The 13875-nt window shown below is 42.1% G+C and overlaps 1 protein-coding gene across 5 annotated transcripts in view; it reads left to right on the top strand.

Annotated features, from left to right (window-relative positions):
• Positions 1-200: 200 nt before the first annotated feature.
• Positions 201-13875, top strand: part of CDC42EP3 (CDC42 effector protein 3) — a 28741-nt gene continuing 15066 nt past the window's right edge. Inside the window, exons 1-2 of one of the 5 annotated variants that reach the window (XM_063328820.1) lie at positions 743-964; positions 3951-4113. The gene's annotated coding sequence lies outside the window, so the exon portion shown is untranslated. Of the gene's footprint in view, positions 409-742; positions 965-2179; positions 2198-3950; positions 4114-13875 lie in introns of those variants that run through there. The other 4 variants (XM_063328819.1, XM_063328818.1, XM_063328821.1 and 1 more) reach the window with 4 other exon arrangements.

Below are 13875 nucleotides of genomic sequence, written 5' to 3'. Positions count from 1 at the left end.
CTGCTGAACTGCCGGCAGCTCTTTTGAACCCTTTCCCGTTCTGCGCAAGGTACTTTCATTTGTATAAAACAGATGGGCAGGTGCCCCGAAATCTGTCATTAAAGGGCTCTTGGCCCCAGCGGGTCCCGTGGAGGCGATGCTGGATGCTCCGCGCCCCGCGCAGCATCTTCGCGCCGCTGCCCAGCCCCGGCCACGCCGCTGGGTGGGAGGAGACGCCCCTGCGCCTCGCCAGCTCTCGCAGCATTTGCCGTTTACCTGCAAGTCGCAGACCGTGGAGTCGTGAAAGCCTGAGCGCTCCTTAAAAACGGGTGAATAATGGAGGAAAGGCGGAATGAGTGAGCGCGGCGGGCACCGCTGCGGGGAGCGGGTTGAAAGCCTCACCCTTGACGGACCAGGGCGTTCGAGGAGGTGAGGGGGGAAAGAGGGTTTGGGTGGAAAATCATCGGCTTTTAAGCACCTCTCCGAGCTGTCCGTGCCCGGGGGAGGCTGCCCACCCGGGGGCTTCATCAGAGCGCCGCCGGGGTAGTGGAGGGGGGTAGCCTCCCGGCGCTACCCGCAAGGAATTAAAAAAAAAAAAGAAAAAAAAAAAAAGAAGAAAGAAAAAAAAGGGGGGAGGGAACCCCCTTTATTGTAACCGTGGTTGTCACTCGCCTCCCCTGCCCGCCTCCCAGGCGGCGCTGCGCGGTGCCAGGATTTCCCTGCAGCCCGCCCTCCGCCCGCAGCCCCGCCGGCAGCGCCGCCTCCCCGCGGCTGCCGCTCGCCGCCCGCGGCCCCGCGCCGCGCCCCCGGGAACACGGGGCGCCGCCGCCCGCCCGCCCGCGCACTGACAGGCGCTTCACAGGTGCCGCGCTCGCCCCGAGTCGCGGAGGGGCGGCCCCGCTGCCCTCCCGGCTCCGCACCCGCGGGAGGGAGGTAGCCAGGGAGAGAGGGAGGGAGGAGCGGCGGGGGAGCAGCCGGCAGCGCCGTAAGTCGGGGCGCGGAGCGGGGCGGGCCGCCACCGCCGCCGGGCTGCGCGGCCGGGGGGCGGCGAGGGGCTCGGTTAGGTCCCTCTTCCCCGCGGAGCGGCGGCGGGGCCGCACCGCGCCCGCTCGGGGGGCAGGGAGGGAGCCCGGGAGGGAGGGGAGGCATTTCGGAGTGGCCAGGGAGAGTATCCATTAATCCGCGTGTCTGGCTGCCTGGGGGGATTTATGCCGGAGCAATCGTATTGCTAAAACCGTCTCGGGGTGTTTCTGCAATCACTGAAATTCCCCAGCTGAAATTCGCCCCTTATAATCGGTTTAAATTTTCTTCCTGGCGTATTTTGACATACCTGATTTTATGGCCTGCCATGGACATACCCTACATCAACAGCGCGGGCATTTTTTTGTGCGGGATGTGCCCTTTTCCTGTGCCTTTCTGCGTGGGTTTAAAAATAACCCTGCGCCTGAACGCGCCACCGGTGGCTCCGCACTGGAGCTGGGGGCGGGCGGGGGGGGGCATAGCTGGAGCTGGGGGTGCACAGCTGGGGCAAACACAGGGCTGGGGGAAAAGGCAACGTCCCGGGGTGATGGCCGGTGTCAAACAGAGAGTTCAAGTCGGGAACTCAAATAAGGGTTTGCATTGGGTTGCCGCTGAAGAAATGCGGGCGGTAGATTAATAAGAGGGACCTGACTTATTTTCAGTTGAAATTAAAAAGAGACCAAAATAGAGGAAGTAATTAATTTGGGACTTGCGTCACTGTAGATTGTTGTTACGTTTTAAAAATAGGAAGAGGGCTCATTATGAAATGTTTAATGTAACAAATATGATCCCGATCTCTTACTTTCCTTTGAAAAATATTTGCGGGAGGAGGCAAGGAGAGCTCCCAGGAGTGAAATTATTCGTGTATAGACCATTATTTTCAGTTACAAATATGTTATAAGTATGTAACATTGTTCAGCAAAGTGTCGGGGAAAAAATCAGAGGCTTTAAGGTATGAAAATCTAAAGCTGAACTATTCTTAAGGCGCACAGTACCAGAAATCTTATAATCCATGTGCTGTGGCTCAGATGTTTAGAGGAATGACAGAGATACCAAAAAAGGCATCATGATACTCCATGCAATTCCAGGAGCAGAATTTTCTCCTTCCCTACAGAAAAGGAAAGCTCATTTCTGGAAGCAAGAAGTGACAGATGTGGCATCTCAGCAGCTGGCTAAACATAAAAGCGTGTATCAGCAGGTGATTACTGTCGTGAGGATTTATTTTTAAAGTGTCTTGTACTGAAAGGGTCCAGCCTTTTTTAGCGTAAGTTAGCTCTATGGCACGTTAAAAATAGTCTTTCAGCAGAAGCATTCAGAAAAGTAAGAGAAAGCTCCTATGTTCAAGGCACTCCTTGCTTTGAACATTTGTTTTTTATTACAGCATGCAGAGGAGAGGAACTGAGCAGGTTCTTTGGTCGGTAGGGTAGTACTGAAGGGAATGATTTTTCCTGGCCTCAGCATAAGCCAACAATATGTGGGAAGGAAACAATGGGGCCTATCTCCTCATCAGATTAAAGGTAATCATGGTTACTGTTCTCTCCGGAGCACCTTGTGCATTCACAGAAGGGAAAACCAGGCTGCAGAAACTACCTCTGTGGTTCTGCCTCTCTTCTGTGATGGGTAAAGCCAGCCAGAATCACCAGGAGGTGGTCCGGGTGAATTTTGGAAAGGAAAGAGATGGATATCACCTAAGAAGCAGCCCAGAGTCACTCTTCCGCTGAGGCAGTGTGGCTCTGCACCGTCCCTATTTGACTGCTGTGGCTAAATGTCACATTGACTTCAAAGAGGCGTCTAAAACTGTTCCAAACCACTTATATCAGCTTTACTGTAACCAAAGAAAGTCATGGTTCATGGCAAAACATGTTTTGCTCTCAGCTTTTCATAATTACGTATGCTGCTTTGGTTTATAGTCTTCTAACTAGATGGCTTCTTATAGAAGAAATTCTGGTCCTCTGCCCAAGTCTTGAGAAATAATTTGGGATAGGAGAGGGGACTGGTATTTAAAAACAAATTTCCCTCTGCCATGCAGAATTTGCTGTCAAGTTCTCCTTTGCTTCTTGCCTGTGAGGCTGTGTGCCAAGGGCTCAGCAGTGCTCTCTGACCAGTTCTTCCTCCTGTTCCTCACCCTCATTGACAGAATTGCTGTGAAGGAAGTCACCTGGTGTCCATTTTGGCCTTTCATAATGATGTAAAATACCACAGGCTTTCACCCTCCCACATGCAAATGTTACTTTTTGAAAGAAGAAAAAAAACCAAAACACGACAACTAAAACCAACAAACAAAACAAAAAAAAAGCATCACTTCTTTACTCCCCCCCCTCCCCATCATGATCAAGGCAGAGTAAATATATTTTCTAAAGATCTGAACCATCTCTCAGGGAGAACTGGCTGCCTCTCCCTCCCACAGTGGCAAAACTGAACTAATTGGGTGGCCTGAGCCTAATAGGTGTGGCGACACTGTATCCCCACAGGTACAGTGCTTACAGGGGTGGCAATTGGCTGAAGGTGTACCCTGTGGCTGGTTGAGGTTTTTTTTGTGTGACAGCTAGGTGAATTTCCCAAATATACTCAAGTCTGAACTTAAATGGGGATGTGGGAAGAATTGTATTCAGGTGTGGGATGGAGGACTGATTTTAAATGATTTCCTCTCACTGCAAAGCAGGCCAGCTACTAGCCGGTGAAAGCAGTTAGCTGGTGTATGTGTCTGGGTAGAGCAGCGAGAGAGGATTTGAAGCACCACGTATGCAGGGGAGGGTTTTGTGTGAAGCGGGATGGCAGAATGAGGTGCAGCTACCAGAGTCCAAGCTCAGGTAAAGTTCATGCCGAGGAAGAGACCTATTTCTAGTGCTATGTGTTGATCTAGTGCTCATCTAAGAAAGATTTCTCGATGACATTCATGAAGATAACATTGTAAAATATTGTAAGCAATGCTTCTGTACTTACATTCACAGTGTCATTAAATAAAGATATTGATCCAGCATGGTGACTGCTGGGGAGATGAGTGTTACAGGAGTAGCTGGAACTGGCTGACGAGAAGACTAGCTTCCTCATAGTTTAAGGGTTAAATCAAGATGCAGTAAAGCTTCATAAAACATGCTGCCAAGATAAAATGAGGTGAGTACAAATGGACGGAGTTGGCCAGAGTGACAAGATATATTTATACCTTTACTTGGGTTTCATTGAAGTTTATGGAATAGTCAGGTGTAGAAACAAAATGCTTGTTTTACGGTTCTGCCACTAGTTAAGTCCACAAAAGCACGATTATTTAATAATTTTTGTAAGCTACTGGGAGATCTTTTTTCTTTTGAGAGGCTAGTGAACTGTTGAATGTGGTTTACTTTTTTTTTTTTTTTTTTTTAAGGGGGGAGATAGGCCATTTGCAGGCCATTTACAGGCTGAGCTTACATCGGAGTAGCATATTTTAATACCTAAAGCTCTGAAAATGTGAAAGTGCCACTTGAATAGTCAAACTGAGTCATATCTTCATGACCATGGTAGCTTTTTATGTGAGACTATTTTACTGAAATGTGTGTTTAACAAAAGTAATTTGAAATACTGTTATAGTTATCTTTGAAATAATGCAAGTTGTGCAATACTCTTAAAGCTTGATGACTAGTATCTTGTGAATGCCAGGGAGCCACATTGAGGGTTTCAACCCCCACTATGTGTGGGACAACAACATGCAACTTCGCTATGTAAATGTTGCGTTAATGTTGTTTACTTGCACTGAATAATAGAAGAAAGCTCACCAAGTCTGATACACTGCTTTGATTTCTATCATAAAGGTCAACAGGGAACAAGTTAGATAAGAAATTAAATGGACTGATATAGTGAGTTGTTGTGCTGGGGCTCATTCTGAATGAGCTAAGTGAACTTTTCTGTGGTTATATGTAAACAGCAGCTGACCTGTAGAGATACAAGTGCTGATGGTGAGCTGTGGTCGCTGAAACTAGGTATGACTTGCTTAGTCAGGTCTGCAAACTTGTTTAGATGCATTTAGATGGCAATTAAATTTTTTTTTAAGTAATCTGTAGAGAACTTTCTAAAAATAAATACTTCAGGTCTTTGCTGGGAAGATCTAAAATGTAGAGCTTGGTGCATTTTTTTATTCTGTCCTTTTGAAATACTCGATGTTTCAAGTCCAGTTCTCAATGTTTTGCTGTAGAAATTTTATGTGTATGTGAATATTTGTGCTGTGCCTTAAACAAAGGAAACGGGTGTTGAGTCTTCATTCCAAATGTTCGACTTATTTCATATTAGAATATTAGACGCTACCATAAAAACAGTAAACAAGCAAATTGTTAGTCTGTTTGTTTTTTTTTTTAATTTTTCAGTTGCCTTTTAAAAAAGTTTGTACAATATAGCAGTAAAGTCAAGCAAACCCAAAAACTTAAAGCCTGTTATGCTGGCAAAAGCAAGTATCTGTAAGTTGGGAAATGCCTGGAGAAAATGGTGATACATATATAAGTGCACTACGGTCACATTACTTCTCATAGCCCTGCTGTCTCAAATGGTATGTGGGGTGAATGAGGCAAGAAGCAATAAAAAGAGAAGATCTGTTTGAAATTCTGGGGTAAAGCTGAAGGTCCTGCTCTGTCATAGTCCTTTTGGGTGGTGCTGGGCAACATTGTAATGCAGATGGTGAAGGAACCAAATAATGGTTGCACAAGTAATTTAATCTTGGGATTTCCTAACTTTGTATTCTTTGACTTTGCGACCTTAGTGTTCCACGTATGATATTTCTAATTATGGGGTTCAGAATTCTCACTGATACTCTGCAAGTAAGATCAAAGGTGCTTTGCTGCCACCACAGTCAGTATCTATGAAGCATTTCTCTAAAGTTGTGAAACTAGCTTTCTAGCCAGCAGAGCTCTCTGTCATGATCCTCACAAGGAGAAACCCTGATACATGTAAGAGTATGAGTAATATTGTTTCAAATCTCCAGCAGGAAGCACCTGAGGCTTAAGTCTTTAGTGAAGAAGAGGCAGATGGATCTTGTTGCTTTGATAAACACTTTCTCTGTTTCTCCTATTCTAGTAAAGCTCCTTATTGACTTTTAAGAAGGTGGCTTTCTCAAGACACATAACTGGGTCAGCTCCTGGGTAGTAGACAGTTTTGTGTTTGGTTGTTTTTTCTAGGGCTTGAGTGGTGCACTACTACCAAGTGATGTACAGGAACTTAATGCCAGTGGTGCTGGGGATTTTTTCCCCCAAGTCCACATTCTTGCCTTTTTATTTATTTTTTTCTCCTTATTTCATTTATGTTGTCAAGAAGCATATGACAGTATTAATGGATTCTCCTCATTAAGAAAGCTTTTGAATTTTACAAAAATCAATACTTAAGTAATTTAGAACCCTAAGAAAATCCTTGAGATACTAGAATGATTTTTGAATGTTCCTCTTCATTCTGATACTTAATAAATATAACCTTTTAAATTGTATTCATCAAGATATTGTGATCAGAAACAAGTTCCATTGTTTTTTCCTTCTATGTGTATCTCCAGTTCTAGTTAAATAAAGCCTAAATCACGTATGTTTACATATATCTTTTTCACGAAGGTCTAAGTTTTCTAGAAACCTCTAACTTTATCTTTTTGCCTCAGTTAATATGGTTCAGTGTATATTTTGATTTGGTTTGACTTTAATACAGTTTATTCATGAGACTGGGTAAATAAGATCTGAAACTCAGGCAAAGACTAGTTCAAGATGTGATGGAGATTAAGGTGAATGTTTTGGTTTGCTTTTTCTCTCTTCTTTTCTGTGCTCAAGATGCACACCGTAAATACCCTGTCTTCAGTGTGACAGACCACCATTAAGGAACAGCACCTTGTTCAGACACTCTTGCCACTGCTTTTAATGATGAATTCTCTTGGGAAATGGTCATCAGTATTACTTCTTGGTTTTTATTTTTGGATTATTTGATAAGCTGTCTTTTGGGGACTAAAGCATAGTTTCCATTTGGCTAAAATTTATCTCCAGAGAATGTTTAGGCCAATCTTCTCAATGTTGAGATCTCAAATGATAGCTAAATTTTAATTGTACAAGCTACCTGTCATTCGAAGCATTAATGTGACTCATTGGTTCTTTGAGAGGATAGAATCATTGAATCATTTTGGTTGGAAGAGACCTTTAAGATCATCAGGTCCAGCCTTTAACCTAGCACTGATGTGCTTTAGATACAGCACTAGCAAGTTACCGCTAAACCACGTCCTTCAGTACATATTTCTGTAACCACAAAGAATAAAATCAAAAGCATCTCTGACCCTAAAAGCCGCGTGTGCCACAATGAGGTTGAAGGAAAAAGAAAATGCAGGTTCTGCCTTTTGTTGTTTGATGCAAAGGCCAGCCATGCCATTTTTCCCCAGTGCTGTGGTCCTTCCAAAGGCATTTTTCTTTAGTTTTTGCATGACTTGTCTGTATTCATTTGGAGGATGGTATGTGGCTGTGTAGTCTTTGGTGTTTCCCTTATTTTAAGGATGTGTGGCTCCTACAAATAGTGTTAGGGGTTAGCCCAATTTAAGGAAGACTTGAACAGTAGGAGAGCTACATGGTGAGCAAAAGAGGGACAAAGAAAGAATAGTGCCATTGATCGTCCTGCATGTCAGATGCAGCTCACATGGTCCTGCTCCAGATAAAAAAGATTACTGCTCTTCGTCAAGTTTAAGCTGGTTCTTTGCTTGCTTGTGGCTCTCTAGTAGATGACCTTGGAAGAATAACCACAGTTCATAAGAGGGTAAGATGCAGCGTATCTGGGGGTCTTTTCTGCTTGGATGTTTAAAAACCATATGGGAATATGTAGTTAAAGAGTGGAGCAGTGTCTCCATGTATAGGCTGTGTGGCATATGGAATTGTATTTTATTTCAGTTCAAACACTTGTAGTGAAAAGGTAAAATAGGAAGGGAGCTATGCTCACAAGTTACAATTCTATTGCAAAGCTAACAGTATTCCCTGCCCTAAAAGACGCAACAACTGAAGAACTGTCTCTTGTGAAACTTTGGTGTTGTCATTTTATGTCTGCATAACTCTTAATGTACTGGATACCTGGCTTGTGATTAGGGCTCCTGATGCTACAATAATAAAATTTTATAGTAATACATTTCTCGGTTTGGTCATCTTGCCTAGAAGTAAGTTGTAGAATCTAGTCAGATGGAAGAAAACATTAAATGAAAATGTTGGATTGTTAATGTTTTTGTATATGGTCTTGTTTCTTATTAATGCTATGCAAAGTAATCAGTGGTACAGAGAAGTCATACAGACTGAATAGGAAAATCTATTGTTAGGAACAAGATAGTAGACTGAGCAGGCTAGTAATTTGTATGGCAGCTGCTCTGTTCCTGTATGTCCCTTCCCATTTGTGCTGTATGATTTTAGTGGACAGGGAGGCTATATTTCTTCTGGTTTTGTCTACATGCACCCTCAGGCATGATGAATATCCGTCTAAATCTCCAAAGTCTTTTAGATAAGGTCCACTAAGGTCAACAGCAAAGACAACAAAATCGTCCATTTTATGGTAGAGTGGGCTGTACAGCTCTCTTGAAAGTACGTATTTCTAGTCCCAAAGAAGAAAAGTTACAATAGCAAGAGCCCAGTAGGTTAGGAATCTGTGGGAGTTCCTAAAGGAATTTGTGAGGACAAAAATAAAACCCACCTCTCCAAACGAAAGCGATGAACAGTCAAGCGGCTTATGCTGCAGTTTTCAGATTTTTGTCTGGGAAGTAATTACACTTCTAGTTGCAGTAGTTATTTTACCTTGAGACTACAACAGTGCCTGTACCTTGGCAGAGGAATATGCATTGTAAATAAGGTATTTTGTGTCACAGTGTAACAGTTGGACTGCTGGGATGTGCTCTGACAAATTTATAGGAGGAGGAGAGGAGTAGCACCTAATGAAGCAAGAACAGAGTAGTTGGAAGATTTTGTCACTGCCTTTGGTAAGAACAGTGTACCCATTGAAATGTAAATCTTTATGTGTATTCAAGTAATCTCTGAAAATACAAAGATATAATCTGCGTGAACCTGAAGAATCTGTAAGGAAAGAGGCAGGCTTCACTGCCCAAATGAGCAATCTAAACATGAAACTAACTGCTGTTGCCAAATTCCAGCTAATTTTCCTTCATCAAGACTCCTTCCATGTCTTTCTCCCTTGCACCTATGCATAAGTATGTATTCCTTCCCCAGTTGCACTGTCCTCCATCTCCTGGTTCCACATGCCTAGTTTTTATGCAAGGGTTCTGTCCTTCCTCTGAATTTGGGTTGATGGTTATTCCTTCTTGCTGAGTTGTTTGTGGGGATAGAGCAAAGTAAGCAGGAGGGGTGGTATTTTTAATAGAGAGGGGATTTTGGAAGACTTTAGCTGTCAGACACTAAGCTACTGAATCTTGTGGAAATTATATAATTAAAACACCTTAAAATTTACCGTCCTGGTAATTCACAGTGACCAACATATTCCCAGACCAAAATTTGGTTGTCAGGACTAGCTTTGAAAGTACAAAAGTGCCAAACTTTTTAGCAAGGCTGTGGATTTTGATGGGTGATGTATGCATAAGAGTAAAGAGCATTGCAGTAGAGCAGGGGAGTAGAAATACATAATTTTGTTTTGTCTCATTAAAGAAACAGTTTAACAACTTTGGTTAAAAATCTCCCACCTCTTTCTATGTCCTCCCAATAAAAAAAAAAAAAAAAAACAAAAAACAAAACAAACAACAAAAAACCACAAACAAACAACAACCATATACAGATTGCTGCAGAGGAAGTATAGAAAATGGCTTGAATGGCTTGAATGGCACAGTCTGATATTTATAAACAACTCCGAAAATGAGCTTGAAAATGGAAGCCTCCAAAACATCTGAAGGGTAGCTGGACATGTTAAAAAGGCATAATCTAAAAAATTGTCTGTATTCTCTCTGTAATAAAACAGTGTAGTATCTGCAGAAGTAGGAGCAGCTGTCTGTGTGTGTACATTGAAGAATCTTGTCTGAAATGGTACCAGGTGCTTTTTCAGGTGCTCTGATTCAGTGTGTCCTTTCAGTCCATCTGGTGAGGTAGCTGTCAGTAGTTACTGGGCTTCCTGAATTTCAAGTTTGTAGTTCTTGGGTTAGTATCCTGAAAGTACAAATGTGGTCCCGAAGTCAAGTTTTACAGTAGTAACAATACATAGGAAATGTGGTTTGAAAAGAAGTTATAGAGTATTGTCAAATTCAAGAACTATCTCAATTTCTCTTGAGCAAAAGTGAATGAAGCCACATCTTATTTTTGAATTGTGCTTCTCTTCAAAACCGAGTATCTGAAGTTGGACACTGGAGTCTCCTCTGTGATGGACTTGAGATAACCTTGTTAGAAAGTTGTACTTTAAAATGTTTAGCTTTCTGTGTTCATTTTGAATGGGCTAAGTTTCTGTGAAATGTATGTCCTTCTGCTTGCAGAGCATCAGAGGAGAAACAGCTTTTAAAGCTTGCAGATCTCAAACTGTTCATGGCAATTTAACAGGAAAGAATTTATTCAGGTCTCCATGCAAGATTTGAAGTAGTGGCAAGCATAGTTACCTATTTTTATTTTTTTTCCTATTTTGTGTGGAAAGACAAGAACTTTCCAAGCACAACAGTCTGGATGAAAGCTCTGTTTTGATAACTTCCAGGAGATTTGCCCTTTCAACCTTCATAATCATCTTGATGGCCAAGAAAACAAGCTGTGGACAAAAAGGCTCTGAAAGTTTAGGATGGCTTTCTCTAGATAAAAATGCTTTCCAAAATATTTAATTCTTAAGAGAAATGTAATGTATTTAGGGAAAAAATACTGTTCATATCTTGAATGCCAAAAGCCAGAACAGACCATTGGGAACCTGTTCATGACAAGCTGTAGGCCTTTCCTGAATTGTTACCCAGTTCTGTGTTAGTATGACTCCTGGCTCTGCCTGAATTGTTTGATTTAGACAAGGGGCAGTTTTAATTTTTTTTTTTTTTAAATAAAAATCTAAATAATAGAGAATCCACCACAAACCTTGGTAAATTGTTCTTGCTGTTATGAAAAGGTACGCTTTTTTTTCTTGCCTTGTTTGTCTAGCTTCAGTCTAGCAAACATAAGTGATAGTATCAGTCTTGTGGCTCTTCTGAACATCTCTTGTTTAGTGGCATCCTCCTGGAATTGTGGCTACTGGGACTGGACATGGTGATGGCCAAATACAGAATTACTGGACCTCCCCTTTCCCTTGCCAGTGCCCCGTTATGCATCAGGGAATTGCAGTAGCTCCTTGTGACTACAGCACAAAAGGATGAGTTTCAGTTGGTGATCTCTTATGACCTGCAAAACTCTTATTACTGTTTCTGAGCATAATCTTCCCTCCTGAAAGTATGGCCTATGTGACTTAGTCTTAAATTTTAATCTTGAATGCATGACTTTGGCTACTGTTAAAACTCAAGTGGCTTACTGTTGTGCAGATATCAGTTCACCAAGATCTCTCTCTTCTTCTCTCTTCCACTATCTGCCTGTTAATTTTCCTCTCCTCCCCCTGATCCCCAGTCCTCCACTCCAGGTCATTCTAGGCTAATTCTCCAATTTACATGGATGAATTGAAGGCAAAGATTTTTAAGAGCATCCACTGGCAATGCAGGTTGAAAGTCCTGCTGAGCAGAAGGCCCACATGAGTCCTAATGCCCAGAGAAAAAAAAAATGCCACGACTTCTGTTTGTAACTTCTTGTAGCACCAGTCTTGTTTGGGAGTTGCACTACCATTTACAGTGTACAAAGGGAGAGAAACTCCTGTGAAATCAAGCATATTAAGCTGGTGTATAAGAAGTCATAATTGATCTGCTCTGAGATCCTGTGACAGGAAAAAAAAATAATATTCTCTTGGTTTTGAGTGGATGTATGGGGCAGAAGAGGAGCTGTGTACACTGGGCATTGTACAGACCTGTCCTTCCATTGCAGATGTACTGGTTTTGTTACCTTGTCATCTATTTAGTAAAGCAAGAGTCCTGATTCTGATCTGATTTGCAGTAGTTATAGCATCCAATAATTACACTGATTTAATTACTGCTAAATGAGAGAGCGAAGATGTGGACTAGGTGGACTCCAAAAAATTAATCTCGGTTGTTTTTTAACCTATCGGAAAAGTGTCATTAGTAGCCGTCAGCTGCTACAGTGTTTCAACATGTTGATTTGGTTTCATTCTTGCATTTAATTTGATTATTATAGGAAAAAAAACCAACATTGTACTTCTTGGGGTGAGGGGTTGTGGCTTTCCAAATGCGGCATGTGTACCAAGACAGTCATTGTGTTAGTAAACTCTTTGTTGCAGTCTGTTGAGGGCATGACTGCTAAGTTTAACCAAGGAGCAAATGGCTATTCCCAGGTGCCTAGTAAATGACAGCCTTTCAATGGAAAGCCCAACAAGAGTATATAGGTGTCTGGAAAAACACATAAGAAAAATCTCTGTATCTTCTCAGGCATAAGAAAGGTGACTAGCATGAGGTATGAAGGGAGTTTCGTTATTTATTAGGCTTAATCAAGTTCTAAAGCAGCACTCAGTTTGTCATTTTGGTCACTGGGAATGTAACAGCCAAAATTTAAGGCAGATGAAGTGTCTCCCTGAATTTTCAGCTATTAACAATATTTTTATTTTTAAAATGGAGATTTCACTTTAAGATGTAATGCTCTTTCAGCCTGTCTTGGCATCCTGGGTGAAACTGCCTGCCTTGTTTCAGACAGCCTGAAACAGTCACTTTGGGAAGTGTGAACTTCCTTAATCAGCCGCCACTAACCTGGGAAGCTGGTGTCTACTAGAAGTTAACTGTTCTACTGCAAGCTGCTAATGTGTTGTATCTGGAGAGTTTTGTTTTACCGATTAGGTGCAGATTTTTTTTTTCCTTGTCATTGTTGTTTGGGCTTTTCTTCTTTGCCCATGGTAAATTGTCTCTGCCTTCCCACTTTTGTTCTCCGAAGTGAATGGGTTATGGTCTTTTCAGGAATGGCAAGAGTTTAACAGCAGTGTCTATGACCGGATTTTTGTTTAAGAAAAAATATATATTTAATTTTAATTATTGTAGGATAACCCGTATTTAGTGTTCTGTATTCTGAGAGAACTTAAAAGAACAACAATAACATCCCGTTTTCCCCAAGGATGTGGTTTAACTTAAGAAGCATAAGACTATAACAATAGGGGCGTTGATGAACTATTTCTAACATGGATCTTTGTAGCTGTTGGTGAACAACTTAACGATTTCCTCCAGTAAGGATTTCCCCGGGCTCCTTTCTCGGAGCCCAAGTATGCTGCCCCGCTGCTTCTGCAGCCAGAAGGAGCATACCTCTGATGATTCCTGGTAGCGCCCACATACAAAGGAAAAGAGGGAATACGAGTTTGGTAATATCATCTTCCTTCTAGAAGTTAATGTACGTGTCTCTTGCTGTGACTGTATTTCAAAGTATTTTGGTTATAATATTCCTATTCTTTCCCATGTGAGCTATACCCAGAGAGTCTGTGGAACAGGACCTGCATTATCAATTAATTTCTTCCTGTCCAGTACTGAAGCAGCAACACTGAGATGCTGATGCCCTCCTCAGATGCAAGTTCCCTCTTAAATTTCTTAAGTGTACTGTCTCTGGCCATGCGCTCTTCTGTCATTCAGGAAGCTAAAGTGTGTTGCTTCCCTGTGTTTCTGCAGAGACTGTCTCTGTTAAAAGAAATAGTACAGACTTTTACAAGAGAAGAGAGTGCCATGCTGTGCCTTAAATTAATGCAATCCTGATGCATTGTTACAGTATTATATAGGGGATTTTTTTCTGGATATGGTTTGGATTTGTACTCGGGACAAAAAAAATCTCCCCCTAAGGAGATCAGGAATATCTGGCCATTTACTTCTGTGGCTTGGGTTCTGACCACCTT

The sequence above is a fragment of the Chroicocephalus ridibundus genome, chromosome 3 (assembly GCF_963924245.1).
Source record: "Chroicocephalus ridibundus chromosome 3, bChrRid1.1, whole genome shotgun sequence".
Classification (NCBI taxonomy): Eukaryota; Metazoa; Chordata; class Aves; order Charadriiformes; family Laridae; genus Chroicocephalus; species Chroicocephalus ridibundus.
Note: the sequence above shows the minus strand (reverse complement) of the source record. Positions and strands in the feature narration are given on the sequence as shown.